The sequence below is a fragment of the Phragmites australis genome, chromosome 6 (assembly GCF_958298935.1).
Source record: "Phragmites australis chromosome 6, lpPhrAust1.1, whole genome shotgun sequence".
NCBI lineage: Eukaryota > Viridiplantae > Streptophyta > Magnoliopsida > Poales > Poaceae > Phragmites > Phragmites australis.
The window spans coordinates 39264466-39276670 of NC_084926.1; positions in this window are offsets into that span (position 1 = coordinate 39264466).

Here is a 12205-nt window from a genome sequence, read left to right on the forward strand (position 1 = left end):
TTGTCAGTTAGGGCGTCATGTTCGTTTGCCCTTTTATACTTCAGCATCTCGTGCGTCTAGCAAGTTTGATCTCATTCATTGTGATCTGTGGACATCTCCCCTTCCCAGTGTCTCAGGTTATAAATATTATCTGGTCATACTTGATGATTGCACTCACTATTTGTGGACTTTTCCTCTGCGACTTAAGTCTGACACTTTCAGCACGCTCGCCAACTTCCTCGCCTACGCCTCCACCCAATATGGCGCCTCCGTCAAGGCTGTCCAGTGCGACAACGGCAAAGAGTTCGACAACTCTGGCACCCGCACCTTCTTTCTCACCCGGGGCATCCATCTTCGCATGTCTTGCCCTTACACCTCGCCTCAAAACGGTAAAGCTGAACGCGTTATTCGCTCCATCAACAATGTTGTTCGCTCCCTACTGTTTCAGGCCTCCATGCCTCCTTCCTACTGGATCGAGGCCCTCTCTACGGCGACCCTCTTACTTAACATTCTGCCTACCAAGACTCTCGGCTTCTCTACGCCGCACCTTGCCCTCTTTGGCACGCCGCCGGTGTACGATCACCTTCGAGTCTTTGGTTGCAAATGTTACCCCAACCTGTCTGCCACAGCTCCTCATAAACTCGCTCCTCGGTCCGCCTTGAGCGTTTTCCTTGGATATTCCGCTCATCACAAAGGATACCGCTGCCTTGACCTCTCTTCCAATAGAGTCATCATCTCGCGGCATGTCATCTTCGATGAGACTGCCTTTCCTTTTGCCGAGCGTGATGGTCCCCGCACTCCCACGGACTTTGAGTTTCTTGATACTACTGACGTTGTGCCCGTTCCTATTGGACCGCTGCACAAAGTTTTGCCTGCAGGTATCTCCACCAGTGTCGCCGTTCCTCGCCCAACCTCCTCTGGAGACTCGGCGGCCTCCGCTGGTGCCCCCAGCGCCCCCGCCAGCCCTCCTGTGGTTGAGCCTGGGGCGCCCCTGGCACCTCCTGCATCGCCGGCGTCCTCTGCCGCCCCCTTGGCGCGCGCGGTCCACGACCCGCCCGCGCTGCGCGCGCCAGGGTCACCGACGCCCTCTTCTGCGCCCGGCACGGCCTCCCCCGCGCCCTCGGACCCGCGCGGCCCTCCCCCGGCGCCCTCGGCTCCACACGGCCCGCCGCCGGGCTTCCCGTCGCTGGCGGCGCCCGCGCCCCATCCGCCTGCGGTGCCTGCCCAGTGGGTTGCCCCGGATCGCGCCATCACTCAAGTATACACGCGCCGGGGCCACCCGCCGACTGCCGTGTCGACCCCGCCTCCCGCTGGGAGCCCTCCGCTGGCTGCCAGCTCCCCCCCGGAGTCGTCGTCAACTGCTGTTGTTAGTCCGTCTTCCCCGCCGCTCCCTAAAGGTGCTGTTGCGGTCCCTCCAGTGACCAATCAGCACTCCATGGCGACGCGCGCCAAGAGCGGCTTTCGAGTTCCGTCTATCTTCCATGCCGCGCCACTGTCCCCCGTGCCCAAGACCTTCCGTAGTGCACTTGCCGACCCGAGTTGGCGTGCCGCTATGGAAGAAGAACATGCTGCTCTCCTGAAGAACCACACCTGGGATCTCGTGCCACGTCCCCCTCGGGCCAATGTGGTGACGGGAAAATGGATCTTCAAGCACAAGTTCAACGCCGATGGGTCTCTCGAGCGGTACAAGGCGCGCTGGGTTCTTCGAGGATTCACCCAGCGTCCTGGTGTGGATTTTGCCAAAACTTTCAGTCCTGTGGTGAAGCCTGCGACTGTCCGCACAGTGCTCTCTCTGGCCCTCTCTCGTCGATGGCCTATTCACCAGCTTGATGTAACGAATGCGTTCCTCCATGGCACAAATTTGTCAAAATTTTGGTTATTTTTCGTCACATAGTCTCATATATAAGTAAATAAAATTTCAAAATTAGATATTTCTAAGCCTCATTATCCCAATGACATGAATACACTTTTCAAAATTAGATGCAGTGAAAGACTTAGTGGATAAATCTGCAAGATTTTTACATAACTTGGTATGCATTACCTTTATTTCATTTATTTATACATTTTATGAGCATAAAAGAACTTAAGGTTGATATGCTTCGTTAAGTTGATTTTCACATATCCTGATTGCACTTGTGCAACATATGCAACATTATCTTCATAAATAATGATGGAGGTGTTAGTAGTGTTCAAACCACATGACTACTGAATATGATTGATCACTCTTCTAATCCATGTGCATTCTCGTACGGCTTCATATAAAGCTATTATTTCTGAGTAGTTCATCGAAGTAGATATAAGACTTTGCTTTGATGATTCCAAGAAACTGCAGTTCCACCACATATAAAAACATAGTCAGTTTGTGATTTCGCTGTATGCAGGTCTGATAGATACACAACATCTGTGTATCCAACCAGACTTAGATCTTAATTCTTTCTATATAACAGATCCAGATATTTGCTACCTTGTAAGTAGTGCAGAATATCTTTCAAGCTCTTCCAATGTTTTTTAGTGGGCTCTGCACTATCTTGTGCAAGTAGGTTTACTGCACTATATTTGTCCTAGTGCAGTTAGCCAAATACATCAACGCACCTATTACACTTAAGTATGGGAATTCAGATCCTAATACTTACTGCTCCTCTTCTTTAGGTCTATAGAGATCTTGATCTGCTTGCAATAACCTTCTGACCATAGTGGTTTTGGAGGGAAATGATTTTGTTTTTTCAAAACCAAACCGCTTTGACACCTTTTGAGTGTAGTTTGAATGATGTACTAAAATTCCATATGTCACATGCTCTAGTTGCTGACCTAAATCTTTCATTTCAAATTCATACTTCAAGTATAAGCATGCTTTAGGCATCAGGCGTTTGCACCCCAACTCTCCAATAGTACCCATTATGAATTGTATGTTCTATGTTAAAAGATTAGGGGGTGGGGACTAGATGGTGCTTTTGTTCTTGGTTTTGATATATCTTTCATCCATATAGCTAAATGCAGTGCAAATACATATAACATATGTCGAGCACCTGATTCAACCTGAATTAGATCAAACTATCATGGAAATGCACTTAAACTTCGTAGTATGGTTGCTGATATGATCAACCATAGCTGCCTTGTTGGTTATTGCTACTATCAAATACCCACAGGTTTCGGGTACCTGGTGGGCATGAGCACGGGTACAATATTCCATCTGTCACCCTTCGTGGGCACAGGTAGGTTAACCCAATTCAGGTCTCAGGTCGAGGATGGATTTGCTTCGCTTGCACCTGACCTGACCCGACCAATTGCCTTCCCTATTCATGTCTTGTGGGTGCTATTGGATCGAATAGGGTCTTATAAATGAGGTTTCACAAATTTGAATTCATTTAGCGAATGAGGCATGGATGATCATTGTTTGGTCCGTTCCCACCCTTACATTGGAACTTCGAATCCCATTAAACAGACATTGTAGCATGCAAACACATGAGTAGGGGCGAATCTTTAGAGAGAGGGGGGGGGGGGCTCAAGCCCCTCTACCCTCTGGTGCTCCATGGAGAGGAATGAGAGATAAGAGGGAGAAGAAGAGTGAGAGGGAGGAGAAGAGGGGGAGACTTTGGGAGAACAGAAGAAGGTGAGCCCTCTTATCAGTCTATCTTGTGTCTGCCACTGTACATGAGCTATCATGTTACAAGTCCTTTGGGCAATACACATCGCTTGTTTCTATGAAGTTTGTGAAAATTCAAAAGCAACAACTAGGCTTCTCTGAAAAGCACACCACACACCGAGAGATCAATTTGAGATTGGGAGTGTTTGTTTTGACAATTCCACGGCCCACACTGGCAGCAACCTTCAAAACTTGTAGGTAGGCTTCATTTTCTATTTTAACTGCTACTGATAGATGACCATTCTGTCTTGCTCCCACATACATACTCTCATCTCCATTGTTCGATATAAAACCCCAGCCTCCTGCTTTCTCTCTTTTTTTTAATAGAGATTACCTCGGCTTATATTGAAAGCCAATTACCAAGTTTAGGACAGCAACAGAGAGAAGAAAGAAAGCAAATGAGATAGTCGGCTACTGGTGAACCAGAGCCCAAAGAGTACAACACAAAAAGCATTAGAACGCCAAACCAGTCTAGCCTATTACATGAAGGGCACCTGGGTGTACACTAGAGGTCATACACATATGAGCCTGAACCAGCAGCAAGAGTGATGCTCCGAATATACTCGCAGACAAGAGATGATGCACCGTCCACCTTTAGTCCATCGTCACCCCTGAGAAGTATGCTCTATTTCTGCACGAACGACATAGTTAGGATCATAACTTCAGTCAGTTTGTTGGGGAACTTCTTCTCGACCGCCATGGTGTTTTGAGTCCTCCATAGAGCCCAGGCTAAACCTGCAAAAAGGAAAATCCCAATGTTTTGAGAGATATTAATTTTTTTCGGGAGCTAGCTTGCCCATAAGTCGGCTACCAAGGTAGGAAACCCATTACAACCAAAGGTATCTCTCAAGGCACACCAAGAGAATTGCATCAGTACACATCCAAAGAAGAGATTATTAACGTCCTCATGATTATCACACAGACAACAGGTCGAGCTCCCTTTCCAACCCTTATTCTTAAGGGAGGAGGCTACTGAGAGTTTATTATGTAACATTTGCCACAAGATTTTAATTCTGAGGGGGATTTTGCATTTCCAAATTTTCATAACCCCCTTGCTAGAAACCTCCTCAAAGGTGAGAAACATGTATAGAGACTTAGTGGTAAACCTCATTGATTTATCTGGAGCCCAGGCCACCTCATCACCATTATCATTCAACTGAACATTTTGCATCTTTTGTAGCATCAGCACCCACTGGAGTAGATCAGCAACAGTCAAATTTCTTTTAAACTGAACCTCCCATTCGTTATTGACCTAGCATTCCGAAACTAAGGCATCAGGATCAAAGCATAGGACAAATAAGTTAGGGAATTGGGTTTTGAGTAGGGTATTTCCCAGCCACGCATCCTTCTAGAAGAGAGCATTGTTGCCTTTATTCACCTTATAAATAGCTCCCCACTGGAAAAGGCGCTTCATCTTGTGTAAGCCCTGCCATAATTGAGAAGTGCCCTTCTGCCTGGAGGTAAAGAAATTGTCATTTGGCATGTACTTGTCTTCGAGGAGCTTAAACCCTCAGATCCAGAGCAAAGCTTCCAAACCCATTTGACAAGCAGACACTCATTCATAATTCTTGTGTTTAGAATGCCAAGACCCCCATAGTCTTTAGGCCTGCAGATGACTCCCCATTTAGCCAAATGATATTTATTGACATCCTCAGCCCCCTCCAAAAGAATCTGGACATGATAGTGTCCATCTTCCTATGGACCCCTCCAGAGAGGAGATAGAACCCCATGGTAAACATAGGCAAGCTGGTTAAGCAAGAGTTTGTCAGTGTAAGTCTGCCCCCATAAGTCAAGTTTTTATCCTTCCATGGGTCTAGCCTTTTGATCAGTTTTGTTAGAGTACCAGAGGAGGTAGCCATGCCTAGGTGGTGGTCAAAAACAGGAATACCTAGATATTTCAGAGGGGACTAACCTAGCTTGCAGTTGAGCATATTTGCTCCCCTTTCCTAATCATTTTGCTCCATCCCAAAAGCAAAGACCTCACTTTTATAAAAATTAATTTTAAGACCAGAGATCCATTCAAAGCAGTAAAGAATGATCTTGAGGTTTAGGATGGAGCTGTCAGAGCCATCAATCATCAACATATTGAACATGTGTGATTCCTCTTGGAATCAGGTGGTCTGCAACCCCCTTAGCAGCCCTTGGTTGTTGCTTTGTGCATCAGGGCATTCAAAACATCAATAGCAATATTGAAGAGCAAAGGGGGGAATGGATCACTCTATCACAGACCCTGGTATATTTTGAAAAAAAGCCTCCCTTTGGCCATTAATATTTATGCAAACTCTGTCCCCCTTGACAGATTGCATAATCCATTCTATCCACATAGGAGGGAACCCTTTCCCCTCCATGAATCCTTCTAGGAAATTCCATTTTACCTTATCATACGCCTTCTCAAAGTCTATTTTCACCAACACCCATGTTGTTTTGTCCTTATTAACTCATGAATTACTTCATGAAGGATCACAACACCCTCCAGAATGTTCCTCCCCTTGATGAAGATAATTTGACTTGGACCAATAACCTCCTTGGCTACTGGGGTCAGTCTATTATTAAGGACCTTGGTGAAGCCTTTATAATATACATTGAGAAGACGAATGGGTCTGTATTGCTTGATGGTGTTAGCCTCCTTGACCTTTGGTACCAAAGTTATAACCCCATAATTTAGTCTTTTTAGATCCAACCTCCCATCATGGAGGTCATGGAACATGTCGAAAATATCCTCCTTAACACAGTTCCAGAATACCTTGAAGAAGGTAGCTTCGAAACCATTAGGCCCAGGGCATAATCTTCCTTCATCTCTATGAAGGTAGTCCCAATTTCTTTAGTAGAGAAGGGTTGAATCAAGGTGTCTTTTGCCTCATCTCAAAGTCTACAATGGTTATCCTAGAAGGTTTCAGCTAATCTTAGCCCATCTTTAGAGTCATAGCCAAATAGCTTTTTGTAGAAGTCATAAATATGCTCCTTAAGTTCATCTTTAGGGCTGATTTCTCCATGACCACTCTTCATAGACAGGATCAGATTCTTTCTCCTTCTCCCATTAGCTAACAGATGAAAAAAATCTTGTGTTATTGTCACCCTCTCTCACCAGGGTCTTCTCACATTTCTGTTTCCAAAGTATCTCCTCCATGGAGAGAATTTTCTCAATGCTTTCTTCTAGTTTGTATCTGATCTCCCATTGAACTTTAGACAGCCCTTCAGAATCTGCTTTACCATCAAGCACAGCTAGCTGGGCCAACATATCTAGCTTGTTCTTGTTCTGTTCATCAACCAGTTGTCTATACCATCCTCTCATAAACTGCCTAATGTCACCAAGACTGCCATTTCATTTATCCATAGAGTAACAATTAGCAGATCTTTTTGCTTTCTTTTCTAGCCACCTCTAGCATACAAGATCTTTGAAGTTGTCAACTAAGAGCCACTGTCTTGGAAAGGTGAAGTATTTGCATCTTTGGATCCCAGCCTCCCCTGAGTCCAAGCAAACCGGTGTATGATCAGAGCTAACTCTAGTCAGGCTCCATGCATGACATAGAGGAAAGGATTGCTCCTAGCCACTGGACATAAGGAACCTATCAAGGTTCACCATAACTGGAGCTAACTATTTGATAGTCCAAGTATATTTGGGGCCAGCTCTTTTCACTTCTCTTAAGTGAAATTTTCCAATAAAACCATTAAAGAGGTCCACAAGATTCTTATCAATGTTGTCATTATTTTTATCCCCGGTATCTCTAATGAGATTGAAGTCACCACCCAAAAGAACTGACAGTGACATCCTATCACATATGTCATCTAGTTCATAGACGAAATCCGTTGAATTGTTGTGATCTGTAAGGCCATAAACAATGATAAACTCCAAATATACTGCTATTACAAAATGTAGATGAATTGCAGGAGCACTGCTTTCTCCCCCTTTACATAAGTTGAAGAAATAGCAGGAGCACTGCTATTCTTTCACTAAAAGAAAGGAAGGGTTTCTTCTCCTTTGCATTAGCACCCTGAACATTATTATTGATCTTAAGTCGATCGCCTACTGGTAGGAACCATTTTTTAATACCGTGATTGGCTTGTTGCTCTGTATTGCCGGACTGGGAGCAGTGGAGCCTGACCGATGTTTGGGTCCCAACACATACCTTGTAAGTAGATCAAACCTAAAAAATTCCCTGGGATCAGAGTGCCAAGCAGCGAAGCGAAAACATCACAGGAGCCTGACGACGTTGCAGAGCCGGTAGAGGGCGTGCGCAACAATGCACGCGACGCCTCTGTGGATTCCCAGCAACAGCACAGTAGGACCCCGGTTCAAAGGCGGAGGCAGTCCTTGGGGAGTGACTGCCACGGACGGCGATCTTCGTCGGTCGATGCGCCCGTAGTGCAACGATCGGATGGATCTCCAGCAGTTGCAGGCTCGCCACGTGGGTCGTCGCTACTCAAAACAAAACTGGGAGGGAGCACGTTCGGCCACGACCCGGTGCATGGGCCTGACTGGGCCAGGCGGATGTTACTTCTCTTTTCGGCTGGTCATCGCATCTCTCAAATCCGGGCCGACAAAAATACGAAAGCAAAAGTGATCATTTGTGCCATTTGCATCCGTTGGGTTTGGACCACGTGCCATCCTGTAATTCATGTACATTGCAAAAGACTGAAATGGTACCGAGTTGAGAGTACAATTCCTAAAACAAAAAGTCCAATTTTCCTCCATCAACTGTCACGGTCTGATTCCGCCCTCAATTGCAATACAAGTGGAGCTAGCTAACGAAACCAGACATCTTTCGTCGAGTGGTTTCTACCTCAGTTTTATCTTAGTTTAAGCCACATCAACCTATGAGGGACAACCGGTCAGCAAATTGGAAAAAAATAATGGTAATGGGTCCATATGTCGGCCACTATCATCTTGTTCTTCCCTCTCTTCTTCCCCGATGGATCCGGCCTCCCCCTCACGAACAAGCTTGATGCGGCTCCTGGGAACAAGATGCCAGACTGAGGAAGGCATGACGAGCGGTGGGCAACGACGCGGCGCGGGCTTTGCAGGTCAGCGATGGACTTTAGAGACAGCCTGCAAAGTACACGTGAGAGGCAGTGGAGCAACAAAACCTTCTTCGTGGCCATGCTTGATGGATCTCACTGTTGGTGCACGTGGGGAAACAAAATTTCCTTCTCTTCTATTTCCTGATGTGCTTCGCTAAAGAGCATCGATTTGGCAACGGGTTTTGGGTGGATTTGGTTGTTAGTAGATTTTTGTTGATACTCAAGTGTCAAATCTATGAAAAGCCTATGGCGTTTGGGAGGATAACGTGGCAAAAACGATTGTGGTGAAGGCCGGTGAGTCTGTCCATGTTGAACACGTGCAGGCCTGAGACACCCTGGGCGACGGTGGCAAAGGGTGTGGCGGACACTGAGGAGCTCAAGATCCCAGCAAGAAGGTGGTATCGACAGGTTGGACCTAGGGGAGAGAGTTTGTAGGTGGGACCTACATGGTTTTTTCTTATTTTATCTATTCATTTTGGTGAGTGATTGTCACATAATTTTCACATCTACACAACAAAACCATCGACACATCAATGTCAACGTGAAGCAAAATAAACGTGGAAACCACAAGGAAGAAAGATGTCTGATTTTGTTAGTTAGCGGAGGTTCAGTAAAAGGTATTGCAATTGAGGTCGAAAAATCGAATTTTTGTTATAGTTGAGGAAGGTAAATTGATTTTTTTTTAAAAGTAAGTTAAGTACAATTGACAACGAACCGCTGCCCACAATTTCGCCGTCAGCTTTTCTTCTGCGTCACCAACCACCTCTAGCTGTTCCTGTCGCTCTTCCCACGTGCACTGCTTGACTCAGAGCTGCCGACAGAAGCTGAGAGGGCAAAAACTGCTGAAGGTTTGGTTCCAATTTCTTTGGAGTTGCGCACATCATAACTGACGATCTATCTGTTGGAATGTATGGGGCGGCGTATGGTCAGAGCCCAACAAACAGAGTGGAAAAGGATCACACGTCGGCTTGTACCCCAAGTTTACTTCGATGAGCTTTTGTGCTATAGAAAACAGAAAAGCGCCTGCTATGACGTCATTGTCTCCTCATGCAGACCTCACACTGCATTCGGCTATCCACTTCGATAAGTTATCTGGCAGTCCAACCTTCCTCCTATCAGCCTGCCGGCCTTCCCGGAACCTTCCAGCGCGCACCTCATCTGCCACGCTAGTATATACTCACGAGATTCAAACCCGCCAATCCACGGCGGCACAGACGGCCTAGACGGCCGTATCCCGGCAACCCTCGTCGGGATCGAGCTCGCGGGAGGTTAGCCGCCAACGTGGTCTCCCCTTCCGATGAGCGAGCCGAGCGCTGGGCCGCCGGAGAGAGCTCCTGTTCTTTGGGGTCATCGATCCGCCAGTTCGTCAGGAAACTCCAATCCGAGGTAACACTGCAATTGATCCGAGCGTTTCTGGAGTTGAGCTTTCCATATTTCTGCCCTACTCTTCCAAAAAACAGATATCGGTTTGGAGGTGCTTAATTCTCACTTGTTTGTAGTTATAAAAGATCCTGAATCGATCATTTTTCTCTTCTCTATTATTTTTTATAAAAAAAAAGTTTGTATGAGCAGGTATACAAGAGCATCTCCAGTTGACTCTTAAATCTCGCTTCCTGAATGTTGTGGAATGCTAGGAATCCAAAAGAAAAATTATTCTTTTTTGACTTATTAATTAAATTCATTTCAAATAAGACTTATATTGTTCAAGCCAATAAACAGAGCTGGAGTTATAGTTAAAGCAGCCTGTAGAAAACAAAAATAACTAGTTATAGTAAGCATGAAGGGGTTAAATTCCATTTATCTTTTTTATCACACTATATATGCTGGTAAATCACTTACCTAAGTTATGAAAAATTAATTCATCAGTTATACTAAAAATAATATAAAAAATAAGATAGAGTGAGATACAGAAGTGTAAAAGAAAATCGATTAATCAGATGCGACATGAGTCCCTAATTCCGAATCAAGAGATTTGTTGTGGAACCTGTCAAGTGAGTAAAGTAATAATATTAATAACCAGATCATCTAACCCTGTTGAAAATAAAATTGGATTTTTGAGGGAATTTTGGAATAAAAGATAAATACATAATGGAATTTGAAAAAAAATGCTTTCTATTTTGGATTATTTCTTCTTCAATAGGATAGCTCTCTCTCTACTTGGCAAATAAAGTCATACCTAACGCCACTGAAAATTTGTTAATTTGGTTGCTCATGTGAACAAGTTATCATGTAATGACCCCTAGAAATCAAACCAGTTGAATCGAACCGTATCATACGAGGCCTGGGTAGCATTTTGAAATGGTGGATATATTGCATGTAACCCAGCGAAGGACGTCATTGATAATCTTGTGGGTGAGAGTGAACTAGTTGAAGTAATGCCGAAGATTTTGCGAGGCCATCACAATTACATATGTCATTTTTTTCATTTCAGAATAGTAACTTCGGTCCTGCCAAAGCATTTGAAACATAATACACTAGAATCTGTTGAAACTTTTCATTGACTTGTGTTTCTTGCATAAATATTGCATTTACTGCTGAAGGATAAACCGCTATGAACAATAATATCCCGATCTTCAGATCTGAGCCAGTCAGGGCTATGAGCTTCTTCAAACACTCTTTCAGCTCATCAAAAGTATTCTGCTACTCCGCACTCTATCTAAAGGGTCAGAGCCTTTAAGAGTTTTTAAAAAAGGCAAGCTTCGCTCAGCAGATCTAGTAATAAACTGACTTAGGGCTTCTAATTTCCCAGCCAAACACTATGCTTCCTTCCTATTTTACGGAGGCCTCATGTCAAATATTGTTTGTATCTTTTTTGGATTTACTTTGATACCCCTCGTTGATAAAAAAAAAACCAACAATCCCCTAGAGCGCACATCGAAGGCACACTTCTCGAGATTCAAATTTAGCCCCACACTTTGCAGATTGCTGATTTAGTAAAACATTGCAATTTCACAAAATAATTTGGGGAGACCTATGTAGCCTAGTGGAAAGGGCGCATATTTTGCGGATTGAAGTCTCCACTTTTTCTTTTTGAGATAGAAGGAACACGTACAACTCCACTAGTGTATTTTTTTGGTAAAAATCTAAAAGTAGTCGACATATATAACCATATTTATCGAAATAGATAATATGTCATCGCATTTACAATTCTAGCATACATAGTCGGCACCTCATTTACCAAAAACCGTTTTTTGATATATAAGATGTCGAATATGAGTCGATGCCACCATTTTTTGCACACAAGATGTCGAATATGGCATTATGGACTATATTCGGCACCTCATATGTCGAAAATTAAGTGTATTCGGAACATGAGGTGCTGAATATGGTCTCGGCATCTCGTGTGCCGAATATGGTCGGGATTGTCGTGCGGTCACGTTTGTGTGGTAACTCCTCTTGTAACGCATGTGCTTATGTGATAATTATTCTTACAAATTCTTACAATATGTGTGCTTATGTAGCAACTGCTCTAATAACACGTGTGCTTGTGTGGTAATTACTCTTACAATATATGTGCTTATGTGGCAATTACTCTTATAAATTATTACAACGTGTGTGCTTGTG